Here is a 15,014-nt window from a genome sequence, read left to right as displayed (position 1 = left end):
TATGCTCCTGCATGAAGACACAAGCCCTGATTTAATTAACCATTTGACAGCTGGGAAATCTCTTAGTCCTTTAATTACACTCATATCCTGTAGTATTACCAAACTAATGATTTCATAGTTTTTCAAATTCTGGTCACTTTAATTTTATCCAGCGTTAGATTTTGACAGAGGTCTTATCAGCATTGTGGCATCTTACACTCGGTGTCAAACTATCTGCAAAGGAGCTGCCAGCTCTTGTAGCTGAACATAATTGCAAAGCTCCTTTGATTTAAAAATGAGCAGTCATTTGCAGGTATGACAGTCTTTTGTTCAAGATGACATAGACAGAGATGTTAAATTTCTTTGCTTTTTCCTGAGATGCAAATAGGCCACTTTGAGAGAAACGGGGTTTCGCAGATGCAGGATCAAGTCCCCAAGATGATGATCTGGTTCCATAAATAGTACTCGGAGTGTAAACATAGATATTTCTAATGTGGCTAATTCTGTGTCCATCATGATTCAAGGGTGACTCACTGCCTGGTCTACACCTGTGTGTGAGGTTTTAAGCACTGTTGATTATTTTTAGGAGATCTGCATTGCCTGGTGTTGCACTGGTTAGCTATTTTTATTTCTGTATGATTAATGTATGGACATTTCAACACTGTGGTCAGTGTAGAGCTTTAAAAGCAGAACATCAAAGAAAATTTAGATAAAGATAAAAAAAAAAATATTATATAATGATATAATATATAAATAAATATTAATATAATATCTTACATAGTAAAATAAATCAAATGTAATGAAATAATAATGAAATAATGAACACTATGTATAATATTAAATATAAATACATTACTTATATAATAATAATAATAATAATACAAATAAAAGATAATAAAATAAAATACAAAACACTATTATATATTATGTACACTGTGTAATATATATATATATATATATATATATATATATATATATATATATAGTGGGGAAATAATTATTTGATCCCCTGCTGATTTTGTAAGTTTTCCCACTTAAAAAAAGAGAAGGGTTTATCATTTTTATGGTAGGTTTGTTTTAACTGATAGAGACAGAATATCAAACAAAAAATCCAGAAAAAAGCAGCATACAAATGTTGAAAGAAGATTTACATTTTAGTAAGTCAAATAAGTATTTGAACCCCAAGCAAAACATGACTTAGTACTTGGTGCAGAAACCCTTGTTGGAAAGCACAGAGGTAAGGCGTTTCTTGTAGCCGTTTCTTGCACACATCTCAGGAGGGATTTTGGTCCACTCCTCTTTACAGATCCTCTCTAAATCATTAAGGTTTCTTAGCTGTCTCTTGGAAACTCAAAGTTTCAGCTCCCTCCACAGATTTTTTTATAGGATTAATGTCTAGGCCACTCTAGGACCTTAATGTGCTTCTTCTTGAGCCACTCCTTTGTTGCCTTGGCGGTATGCTTTGGGCCGTTGTCATGCTGGAATACCCATCCGTGACCCATCTTCGGTGTTCTGGCTGAGGTTCTCATCCAAGATTTTACAGTACATGGCCCCGTCCATTTACCCCTCAATGTGGTAAAGTCATCCTGTACCCTTAGCAGAAAAACAGCCACAAATAATGTTTTGACCTCCGTGCTTGACTGTAGGGATGGTGTTCTTGGGGTGATAATCTGCATTTCTCTTCCTCCAAACACGACAAGTTGAGTTGATGGCAAAGAGCTCAATTTTGGTCTCATCTGACCACAGCACATTCTCCCAAGCCTTCTCTGAATCATTTAGATGTTCATTGGCAAACTTCAGACAGCCCGTACATGTGACTTCTTGAGGATCCATTTCAATCCATTGTGGCGTAGTGTGTTACCAATGTTTTGCTTGGTGATTGTGGTCCCAACTGCCTTGAGATCATTAACAAGCTCCTCCTGTGTAGTTCGGGGCTGATCCCTCACCTTTCTCATGATCATCCTTACCCCACGAGGCAAGATCTTGCACGGAGCTCCAGACCAAGGCCGATTGATGGTTGTTTTGTATTTATTCCATTTATGAATAATCACAACAACAGTTGTCTCCTTCTCACCAAGCTTCTTGCTGATGGTCTTGTAGCCCATTCCAGCCTTGTGCAGGTCTAAAATATTGTCCCTGATGTCCTTTGACAGCTCTTTGGTTTTGCCCATGGTAGTGGAGAGGTTGGAATGGAAGATACAGATTCTATGGAAAGGAGTCTATTATACACACAGCAAGCTGAAATTAGGAGTATCTTCTTAAAGTGACAGGACTAATCTGTGTTCCACACGTGCACATAACCAATCTGTGGGAGCCAAAATTCCTGCTGGATGGTAGGGGATCAAATACTTATTTGACTTACTAAAATGTAGATCTTTTTTTAACATTTGTATGCTGCTTTTTTCTGGATTTTCTGTTTGATATTCTGTCTCTATCAGTTAAAATAAACCTACCATAAAAATGATAAACCCTTCTTCTTTTTAAAAGCTTTTTTATCCATTTTACACTTTTTTCACTGAAATTACTACATCTTTAATTGTTAATAGTTAAATCTATAATGATTGCTCTTAGCAGACACAAATAATGTTTGTCTATTTATTTATTTTTGTTGCTTCATAATCAGGGTTATTGGGGGTCACAGTGGATTGTTCAGATCACGGATACACCTTATCAACAACCGCGCTGTAGTCTTAAGTTATCAATACCCCTCATTGATCTGTGAGTCCTTTTCCCTCTTACCCAAGCATTTTTCTCACTCCTCTAAATGAGAAGTGGATTGGGGAGAGGGTTTTTTTTGTTGTTGGGAGGGTGGATTGTGCAATCTCCGACTTTCCCCCAGGGTCCTAAATCTCCCATGGGACAATTTAGGACTTGCAGTGCTGAGACTGCAAGCTTTTAGCCTCTCTTATCAGAGCCTGGCCTTGCTGACGTGCATGCCATACACACATACACATGCAGGTGTGCCCCACAGGTTCGTTGTAGATCTCCCAGATTGCATTAGGCCATTGACATTCCATCAAGTCCCATCAGCACTTGCTTCACTTGGCGGAAGCTCAGAGCTCAGCTCAGCCTGGGAGCCAAAATGTTACAGTGTTTTCTGCAGATCGCATAACGCATCTTTGTGGAAACAGTGGTATTGACATGGAGAAATATGTCTTACTGTAAGAAATACTGACTTGGAGAAATTATTATTGCTGTAAGAAATACTGGACACTTGCAGTTCTTAATGGCTGATATCCAAGTAAGTACAATAAATGTACAATGAATGCACAAATACACAAAATAAAACGAGAAGTGTTGATATGTTTAAGTCAAGTAACGCTGATGTAGCCTCACTGTGGCATATTGTGCATTTGCTGTTGCTTCGATCAATACAGAAGCTCTATAAAACAGAAAGAACTCTCAGTGCTTGGCCACAGTAATGTAATGCATGTAGTCCAATGTAGACAGTATTCATGGACATATACATATACAGTTTGGCTGCTTATCTTTTATTTATGCTAATAATCTAGATGCCAAAAATCAATATGAATTTTAAAAATAATTTTGTCATTTTATATTTTATTCATTTATAATAAAATAAAATACACACATTTTTATTTTATTTTATAAAAGCACATGTACATGAGCAAATATTTAAGCAATTACCATTGATTGACCCAAAACACTTTGACACTGACCAGGGAGCCAGCCTGGTGTTTTTTTGGGTTTTTTTTTTTTGTATATTTCTACTAATGTGTGTGCATGTCTGAAAATGAGTGGAGTGTTTAATTATGCTTGTGTGTGCATGCATGCTTGTTGTATGATATGCAAACACATGATCACGGTTGTGGTTGAGTCAGATGACAATAATTTTCTTCTTAAAGCCCACTTGAAGACAAGGAGGAATAAAACACTGCATCTCTTCTTCCCCTCCACCCTCAGTTCCAACACCTCTCCGCATTTCCCGGTTTCTCTTTCTCTCTCTTCTCTGTTTATACACCCATCTCTCTTGCTCTTACTCTCCATTTCGGTTTCTCTCACTAGGGGCTCTCTCTCCGTCTGTTCCACCACTGTTTATGTTCTTTCTTCCCTCTATCTTCTCTCTCTCTGCAGAAATGCTGAGGCGGCAGCAGCGCTCTGACTGAATTAAGATTGTATGATTGATGTGCAGCACTCTCAAACGAGAGCGAGAGAACGCGAAGGAAGCCGAAATGCAGGAGGGAAAGGAAGGAAGGCTGAAAGGGAAGGATAAAAGATAAGACGAGGAGGAGTGGAGAGAAAACAGGGTGGAATAAGCAACTAAAAGCTTTTTAATATACGGCAAAAAGACAGAGAGAAACATGCAGATGTCAGGGTGTGAAAGGTGCTGGAATTGACATTTAAAGACTGGAGAGAGAAAAGGCATATGTGGAAAGACTGAAGGAAAAATGGAGGAATGAGAGAGAAACTGAAGTGGAGAGAGTCAGTGAAAAGGAGGCATGTCAAAATGACCGTCAGACTGTGAATATGAAAATTGAGTGAAGTCGTTGTGACAGAAATTATGAGTGAATGTCTGTGGAAAGAACCAGTAATACTCTATCTGAAACATATAAATACACACACCCATGAGGCTCCTATTCTCATATACACTCACACATTTTCACAGGGTTGTTTGGAAGCAAATTGGGAGACCGACGTCTAGTTGTCAAAAAAGAATACTCGTATTCATAGTTTCCACAAAAGTATTAAGCAGCAAAACTGTGAACATTGATAATAATAATAATAATAATAAATGTTTCTTGGGTAATAGCTGCTGTAAATTCAGCTTTACTATCACAGCAATAAATTACATTTTAAAATATATTCAAATTGAAAATAGTTACTTTATATTTATAGTAATAATATTTCACAATATTACAGTTTTACTGTATTTTTGAGTAAATAGACTTTGTCCAAAATATAAATAATAATAATAATAAAAACAAAAGCCATTAAATCTTACCAACCTCAAACTGTTTGAACGATAGAGTACATTTCAGTAGTGTAATATATTACCTTTTAGCTCATTAAATGAATTGGCTTGATAATTGTTTCATTGTCTAAATTTTTGTGAAAATTCTATAATAGACTTGTGACAACTTACCCCACATAGTTCCTCATCTTTGTTTCCCGAGCAATAACGGTGACAATATTCTTTAACTTTTTTTGGTTCAAAAGTTGTGTGCTTATACAGAATTTGGGGTTTAAAATAAACCTGCCCTGGAAAATATTCTCTGAACATAAAATGGTGACAACCAGCCTGCTATATTCATACTGAATATGAATCAGATTTTTTAATATCCCTGCACATTAGATCCACAATCATCCTGTTAACTAACCTTTAACACTTATGTAAGAGATGTAGAACAATACACAGGGTGAGATAGTATTTTATCAATATAGGACAGAATAAGAATATAAAAGCACAAATATTTGTAGAGAAAAAGTTGAAGAACAAGGCAGGAGAGTCTCATTTACATTCTTACATAATATACAGCTTAATTTATTTCACAAGTACAACTACATTTTATTTTCCATAGGATTAGATCAATTCATTCATGTTTTTGGATAATTTACAGCAGGTTCTGGAAAATGAGCAGGCAACATATTTATATTACAGTCAGATCATTGCTGTAAAGTAGAATGGCTTGAAATTGTGGTTGAAACCAAAGTAAATATAGAGGATCCACTATATAAACTATATCAATATCACAACATAACAACAAACAAGAGCTCAACCAGAACAGATCAATATGGTCACCGGCAACAAACACATATACTGCATGTTTCAAATCACACAGGTGGATGGCGTCTGCTGCTGTTTCTGTATGTGTATATATATATATATATATATATATATATATATATATATATATATATATGTATATGTGTGTGTGTGTGTGTGTGTGTGTGTGCATGGCCATGGGAACTAGGGGTGCTGAGGGTGCTGCAGCACCCCCCACCTCAGGGCGGGGTCTGAGATTTTCCTTTTGCCCCTCGATCATCCCCAAGATACTTAATTTTTGTGATTATTTATTAAACTGACCAGAAATATATAGCCTAGTGCGGTTGTATTTGCACATCCCTACATCTCCCCCTCACACTGACAGAAATTCATGTGAATGTTCACGCGATATTACCGTAATTTTACATTCCGACTTGTAAAAACCATTCACGTCCTCGTCCTTTTTATGAGCTGTTTTCCGAAGCTTTCTCACTTCTCAAGATGGCCACTGTCAATAAGCACTGCTCTTTAATTGCGCTCTAGTCTCTGGTCAAACGCGGTCAAACGCACTCAAACCACTGCAGTCTAATCTGTAGCCTAATGTAATCTATTAACTACGCACATCATAACGTTTTAGGAAAGTAGGCTATCCATATTATGACAAAATATTTTAATAATACTGAATTGGAATTTAAGCTGATCACGTTTAATAAAAATACATTTTAAGTTTAATTATCCACTATTATTCAAACAACGAACAAATTATACAGCGAACAAAGAACATTTACATTATAAAAGAATATTACTGAAGCGTGAGTGTAAGCACTCTAAAAAAAACTATAAGCTATAGCTAATCAGTGATGTTAATGATGAATTAATTAATCTCTCACATCGCACTTAGGTAGGCAAACATCTGCACTTTGTTGTTTCTGATGAGAGAATTCGATGAAGTGCATTGACCAAAACTTTTGTGCAGCGATGTTAATATTTAGCCTAATAAAATCCCCTTAAATAATAGAAATATTAAAGAAAAAATTCTTGAACTAAAATCATAATCAAAAATATATTGGTTTGCATATAGGCTACATCTTCATTTGTATGTTTGGGCTGTTTATAGGATTTTGTCAAAAATCCCCCACCATGGCCCCGCCCTGCCACATCAAGCCCCGCCCCCAGATAAAATATGTGTGCTCAAGGTAAAGTGGAAGTGGAATATAGAGCGATGCTTAAAGGGATAGCTCCCGCAAAAATTATTCTTATATATACATATTTTTAATTTGGTGAAGATATTTAGCAAAATGTTTTTGTTCATACAATTAAAACTCAGTGGGGTCCAAAGCAACATCGCTTATTATTTTTAGCAATATCTTTTGGATTTCATAGAAGAAAGTCATACAGGTTGGGGATGACATGAGGGTGAATAAATGGTGGCAGAATTTTCATTTTTAGGTAAACTACTGTATCTCTTTAACACGTTTTAGATGTATTAGAGTCTACTGTTTATATGAGTGTGTTGGTATTGAGTGTAATGTTACTCTGGTTGCAGAATCAGGATCTTTCTGCATATTGCATCAGTGAAACAGCCCTCATGTGTGTGCAGTTAGCATCCAGCAGTCAGCTCAGTGGCTAACATAGGCTTACCGCAATGAAAACCATTAAAAAATGCTATAGAGAGGGCGTTAGAGAGCGAGGGGAAATGAGAGAAGAGGGCGCTAAGACAGTGGAGTAACGAACAAATTTCTGTGAATCAAGAGTCACTTAAGACCCGAACGCAACAGCATGCTGAAGAATTTAATGCCAGAAATAATAATAATAAAAGATAAAAAAAACTGAAAAAGTGAGCAACAGAGTGAAAGAAATTGGTTTCAAGGAGGAGAGGAGCAGGCTCTTTAATCTGTCATGTATCTATTTTTAGTGTAGCGTATATGGAACAGGAGGGGGAATTCATAACTGAAGGCTTTTTAGCATGATGGATCACACACACGCTCGCTTCAGGTCCCTCTGCAAGAAAAACAGAGCAATCGAGGAGAATCAGAATGAGATTTATTGCTAAGTAAATGACAGCGACAAGACACAGATAATCAAATAAAATAACTAAATAAAAATAAACATAAATACTATTACACAATAGACAATACATGTATGTATACTAAGTATAAATAGTGTTGTGTATTGCACTTTTATTAAACTGTTCATGAGGTAGATGGCCCGAGGAAGGAAATTTTTCCTATGCCTGGCTGTTCTGATGTTCATTGCTCTGTAGCGCCATCCAGATGCAACAGTTCAAAGAGGAAGTGTCCTGGATGTGAGGGATCCAGAGTGATTTTTCCAGACTTTATAATGGCATAGTAGCACCTGGGCGAAGTCTGAACTTCCTCAGCCGGCGAAGGAAATAAAAAAGGCCCTCTGTTGGGCCTTTTTCACAGTGGAACTTATGTGAATGTCCCATTTCCAGTCCTGTGTGATGGTAGTACCCAAGAATGACTGAATGACTACCACAGTACTGTTCAGAATAGGGAGTGAGGTTAATGCTGAGGTGTTTCTCCTAAAGTCCACCATCATCTCCACTGTTTTGAGCATGTTTGACTCCAGTACAGCCAGCTGTTCAGCCTCCCTTCTGTATGCAGACTCGTCATCGTTGATGAGGCAGATGACTCTGGTGTCATCTTCAAACTTCAGGAGCTTAACAGGTGCACAGGAACTAGGGATGTTCATTTCGGTTATTTTTCCTAACCGACAACCGACGCTCGTTAACCGATTATTAACCGCTAACCAACAAGATTATTTTAAATTAGAACTAAAATTAAATTAGAAAGAATAAGTGTCTGTGACCCGTTAAAAATACTAACATTTGTTTTCCGGGGATTAATTTTACATGCGCAAAAAGCAGCAAGCAACCCTAACCTTTTACAATTCCGATTATCTTCATGACTAAAAGGAGTAGTTGCTTCCACTGTTAGAAAAAAAAAAGCAAGTGATATCAGTCAAACATATGGAAAAAGAAAAAAAACACTGCTCAGTTTAAATATGTAGTAAAATCTATGCCATTAAGCGTTATCACCGTACCGCCGTGAAGTTATGCAAAACATTTTGTTTTACGTGGATATTGGAACGCGAGTGAAGTAGGCCTAGGCTACATAAAAAGGTAAATAATATTTTGGCATTCAAATACATCGCGAATACGGAAATTAGATTTTGTGTCAAACGAGAGACCCAACATTGGTTTCAGTTTCGTTTTAGCCTTAATTCGTTTTGGTTTGTCGCTATAGCTTCTTACATTTTTAATTCTTGTTCTTTTATAGGCTACTTTTAATTGAAAGGATTTGTTGTGGAGTGAGGGGAACTAAAATAGCATAGCTATGTTTACAGTATTTATTATAATATTTGTAATTCGCGTCAGCCTATTTCTGAATGAAATAATAAAATGCGACTTATAGGCGACTTTTTTTTCTCTCTCTAAAAACCTTTTTTTTTTTTTTTTTTTTAATACGCGTAGCTTATTTTAACCATGCATTAAACCTGTTAAAAGATCTTGATAAATTACAGAAATAAATAAATAAATAAGTGACTAAACCGTTTAACTGATTGTATTAATCGGTCAAAATTCTTATCGGTCGGTTAACGGTTAAACGGTTAAAATGAACATCCCTAACAGGAACAGTCTTTAATGTGCAGGTAGAAGAACAAACTAAAGTTTTTCAAATGACTTCATGACCACAGGTGTGAGAGCAACAGGTCTGTAGTCATTAAGCCTTGTGATTTGAGGTTTCTTTGGGATGGGGATGCTGGAGCATTTGAAGCAGCAGTGATCAGAATTCATCAGAATTTGAAAAGGTCTTATTTGTCTGGGAGAGGAGAAGTTGTTTGTCCATTTTGTTGGGGAGAGAGCATAGATTCGCCAGATGGATACTAGGCAGCGCTGTTTTTAAGCCGCACTGTCTGAGCCTGACCAACACGCCGGCTCGCTTCCCACGCTTGCGCATCTTGGAGTGCATGAGGAGGAAAGAAAAATGCAAAGATGGAGACAGGAAGACTATGGTGTGCCAAAGAAGAAAGAGATAATGGAAAGCGAGGCAAGTAAGTCCTCTGTTGTCGAGACCCCGTGCTGAGTCTTGTGGATTCTTTCATTTAATTTGTAGGGCTGTTTGTTTTATTTCAGATTAAATGTGTTCATCTCATCGGCTCCGTTTCCCCCTAAAGCACAAAATCTAGAGCACAGAAGCCACTCAACAAAAGAAAAAAAAAAACTACTACACGTCTATGTGTATTAAATGCATTTACTTACCTGCACCAAGAAGTCCTTTCAACTCAAAGGTCAAATTTACGATGAGATTCTTACTGTGATGTCTTGCAGGAAGTGGAGGAAGTGTTTATTTGAGCTTGATTTTTCAGATTAAACACTTGCACACACAAACAAGGTGAATGACAAGTCGGTCATTTTCTGTTTCAGTTGGCTGTGTGACAGAGTAATGCGACAAAGTTGGAACCAACTTATAGAAATGCGCTACAACGTAATGCATAAGTGCAGACAATGGAGGTCACATGACTTGCTGCCTGTTAAGCGCTGCCAGTGCAAAGTTTCTAAAGCCTGGAGGGCTAAATGACCGTATTAAACGTCTCTCCTCTCCTCTCGAGTGCTTTCTGATAATATAATATTGAGTTTTTAGTTGTGAGCAGTCAAGCATCAATATGCTGATGCTTGATAATGCAGTGTGTGCATAGGAAGGGAGTGTACAAGTACTAGTGTGTGTGAGGTGATGGAAAAAGTGCATGTGGGGACAAGAAGAGGTGGTCATGGGAAGGTTGTAATGACACTGAGGCCAAAAAGAAAATTACACTTGGGGTGCTTACAACGCATATACTGTATGCATGTGTTTTCTCAACTATACTTTTGGGACAAAATTGCCCTCAAACGGTAGCTGAGTCCAACAAAACCTGCCATTGGGGACATGCTTTTTTTTTTTTTTTTTTTATGAAGATAGCTTGTCTTTTAGGGATAAGTCTAGGGTTTGGTTTAAGGTTAGGTCTCAAGTAGTCAAATGACATTAAAAGCAATGTGGACTGGAGTTTGTTTTACTGGAAGTTCTTGCTCAGTTAATCAGATAAGTTTGCCAAAATGAAAAAGTGCTTTTTTGTAAATGTTGAAATTAATATTGACTAAAATTAAATATTGTTTTAGTGTTTTTCATTCTTAATTTGTTCATTTAGGAGTTAATTTAGGAAGTGGACTAATGTAAAGTATAACATCTGACTATAAAGTGTTACCAATAATAATAATAATAAAAGGGAAAGCATCCAATACTTAAAAATGTATATAAATAGAGCTATTTCTTTACTTGCAGGGTTTGGCAGTCTTGAACAATCTTTTCTCCCACACAAGTGATTTGTACCTTTTTTGGAGATGAAATGGTACAGACTTGGACATTTTGATAATTGGAAACACATTTGTACCTTATTTACCCCTAAATGGTACATATACATTGCCGTTCAAAAGTTAGGGATCAGTAAGTCTTTTAATGTTTTTTAAAGACGTTTCGTCTCCTCATCAAGGATGCATTTATTTGAACAAAAATACAGAAAATACTAATCTTGCGAAATATAATTACAATTTAAAATAACGGTTTTCTATTTTAATACACTGTAAAATATAACTTCAGGATTCTTTGATGAATAAAAAGGTAAAAAGAACATTTATTCAAAATAGAAATATTTTCTTGAACAATATAACATCACTTTTTTTAACATCACATTAATTTAACACATATTTGCTGGGAAAAAAACAACTAATTTAGTTTTAAAAAATAAAAAATACAGACCCCAAACATTTGAGTGGTAGTGTATATTCTTACAAAAGATGTCTTTTTTAAATAAATGCTGTACTTTTTATTTTTTATTCGTTAAAGTATCCTGAAAAAATTATAACAGGTTAAAAATATTAAGCAGCAAAAACTGTTTTCAATATTGATAATAAATCAGCATATTAGAATGATTTCTGAAGGATCAAGTGACACTGAAGACTGTAGTAATAATGCAGAAAAATTTGCTTTGCATCAAAGGAATAAATTATGTTTTAAATTATATTAAAATAGTAAACCATTTTAAATTGCAATAATATTTCATAATAGTAGTTTTTCCTGTATTTTTATCATATAAATGCAAATTTGATGAGCAGAAGAGACTTCTTTAAAAAAAAAAAAAAAAACATTAAAAATATTTCTGATCCCAAGCCTTTGAACGGTAGTTGTAAACATGTCCACAGTAGTTGTACCCTAAGTGTTCACAAATGTACCCCAACTGCACCCATTTTTCTGACAGTGTATAAGAAATCGGAATATATGTAGGAGGAAAACATTTTATATATTTGGCTGTGTTGGATCTGTGCACAGACTTTTTAATTAAAGCAAAAGAGATTGAAAGAGGGACCTGGCACCGTCACTACCTCTTATTAGTCTAATACACGTTTAAACTGCTGATGGAGAGATGCAGTAGACTCTCTCAAATGCTAGCCAACTCCATTTCACAGCTCTTCTGCCTTTCTCTCTCTCTTTCTCTGTTGCCAGCTCTCTCTGCCTTTTCTTTTCTTTTCTTTTCTTTTCTTCCTCATTTAAATACATTTACATTCTCACTGTTTTCCTTCTCGGTCTGATTTTTCTCTCCTTCTCTCTCTTGTTGTCTCTCTCGCTCTCTATCTCTCTATCCGACTCTTAAAATTGAGATGTGAATTATTAAGGGCACATTATGAGCTGCAGACATCTTTACCACTCCAGCCGAATATTATTTTTCAGGAACATATCATCAGCGTTGTGCGACTGCAAGATTAGTAGGTAGATAAAGACACAGAGTGAGAGAGAGGACTGTTGAAATGAGAAGGGGGAAGATTTGCTTTTACGCAGAAGGAAACATTTGGGTTGTTTAGTAGTTCAGGGTGTAGCACTCTGCAGCATCTCTATTCGTGGTTTCTGCCATGAAGGGTTTACGCAAATGCTCCACATTTCGTTTCTCAGAACAGCCACTCTGCACATGCTCACTTTAACGCTCGAGTGGTTGCTATGGATACCACTTTAAGTCTCCTAGTATGCACTGTACTGTTAGCCATGTTAGCCCTGAGCTAACTGTGTGTTGGTGATTTCAATGAGCTCTGAATAAATAAGTGTGTGTTTGTGTGTGTCAAAGGAATAAGTTAGTCATCATGTGAGCGCTGAGAGGTAACTGAAGTAATTTAAACAGAACTGTATTTTACACTGTATGCAGACAGATTGAGGTGAATTCAGGAGCCATGTACACATGCTTGCATAATGCATATAGAATAAGACAGATGTGGTCTGCAATATAGTCTCATACTTAAGAGGCTGCGGCTCACACACTGTAAAAGTGCTTTTTCAAAGTTGCAAATAAAACCAATTTGTGACCCTGCACCACAAAACCAGTCTGAAGGGTAAATTTTTTGAAATTGAGATTTATACTTCATCTGAAAGCTGAATAAATAAGCTTTCCATTGATGTATGGGTTGTTAGGATCGGACAATATTTGGCCGAGATACAACTATTTTAAAATCTGTAATCTGAGGGTGCAAAAAAAATCTAAATACCCATTGAGAAAATCGCCTTTAAAATTGTCTAAATGAAGTTACAAACAATGCATATTACTAATCATTAAAAATTAAGTTTTGATATATTTATAGTAGGAAATTTACAAAATATCTTCATGGAACATGATCTTTACTTAATATCCTAATGATTTTTGGCATAAAAGAAAAATCTATAATTTTGACCCATACAATGTATTTTTGGCTATTGCTACAAATATACCCCAGCGACTTAAGACTGGTTTTGTGGTCCAAGGTCACATATTATTAGAGTATGAAAAGAAAATACAGTTTCTTTCTATTTCATAATTCCATGTTTAATTCAGTGTGCTAGTAGTTTGTCATTTATTGTGAAATTTACTAGCAATTTATTAATGGAAAAATGGTTTCCATTACCTTTTTTTCAGTGCACAGTGAGAAACAAAATATGATATCACATTCTAGGGCTTCTCTATTTAATAAATAATAAATAAAATATATAAAATAGCTGTTTGAAACTTTTTTGCATGATATGAATACATATACGCCTAGTATCAATGTTTCATGACTTTTTTTATAGATTGGATGTAGATGAACAAATGATCTGACTGAGTGAATGTATTGTAAATATTTATTAATTTAATTGAAGATATTGTAAAATGTTACTGGAGTGTGTAGCAGTCATCACAGTGACTGAATATATTTGTGTGTGTGTGTGTGTGTGTGTGTGTTTGTGTGTCTGCGTGTGTGTGCTTACGTGTCACACGCATGACATAAGCGGTTATGACAAGTGCTGAGTGTGTGTATCAGTGGCAGTGGCAGCTGGTAAAGAGACACACAGTAACTGGATAATGATTGCTCTATTACAGCCAGGCTGAATCTGTCCACACTCATCTGTTTAACCATTTAAGCCCAAAATGTACCACCAGCAGGACCCCCCCTTGAAAAATTCATAATCAAATTACTAAGGAACCACTGAATGGAATAACACATAATAGGTATCTTTTTAAAGCTTAGAAACTGAGTTTTTAATGCATGTCTGCTGAGTTGTCCCTCTAAAATGGAGTGTATCACCAACAGGCACCACCTAGTGGGTGGTGAAAATTTTTTATCATATTTTTCAAAACTACTGCCTTGATCAACACAAAATGTCAAGTGAAAGCTTCTAATCTGAACTTTACAATGCATGTAGCCAATTTGATTAACTCTTAAGTAGTATTTGCTAATAAATAAGAAAAATGTCTTACAGAACATAGTAAAAAAAAAATGTACGTCAAGACTATCACACAGCTCAGATAGTCATGTGTCATATATCATTTGAATGCTCTCATGGAGTAGAATACAACAACAATAATATTGCTCAGAACTAAAGATATTCTTCATGGAGTTATAACACATAAAACCCCACAGACACGCATGTAGCCAGGTATATACAAATGTAGCATTTATGTGGCGATTTTGCTCGTAACTCCATGAAACATGCACAGATCGTATAAAATTTCATATCATTACTTACAGTGAATGCTCCTTATTGACATGAGTCCAAAATCAACATAATCCATTGCATTGAGTGGTGTAACATGCTAATTGGCTAAAGATATGTCTCTCATCTTTCCAGGATGCATTCATGTTATCCATTGTTACTGGAACCATTCATGCTTGTTTTCCAGCGTTGATGTAAATATTTTGGAAGCTCTACCAATCGTATATTAGAGTCAGGTATCAATGCCTACCTCTATTTTTGGG

At 35.9% G+C, this 15,014-nt stretch overlaps 1 protein-coding gene across 17 annotated transcripts in view; it reads left to right on the top strand.

The window, feature by feature from the left end:
* cacna1ab (calcium channel, voltage-dependent, P/Q type, alpha 1A subunit, b) overlaps positions 1-15,014 on the top strand; it is a 165,945-nt gene that overhangs the window by 62,049 nt on the left and 88,882 nt on the right. The window lies entirely within an intron of this gene.

This window comes from Onychostoma macrolepis, chromosome 11 (genome assembly GCF_012432095.1).
Source record: "Onychostoma macrolepis isolate SWU-2019 chromosome 11, ASM1243209v1, whole genome shotgun sequence".
Lineage (NCBI taxonomy): Eukaryota > Metazoa > Chordata > Actinopteri > Cypriniformes > Cyprinidae > Onychostoma > Onychostoma macrolepis.
This window is presented reverse-complemented; position numbering and strand designations above follow the sequence as displayed.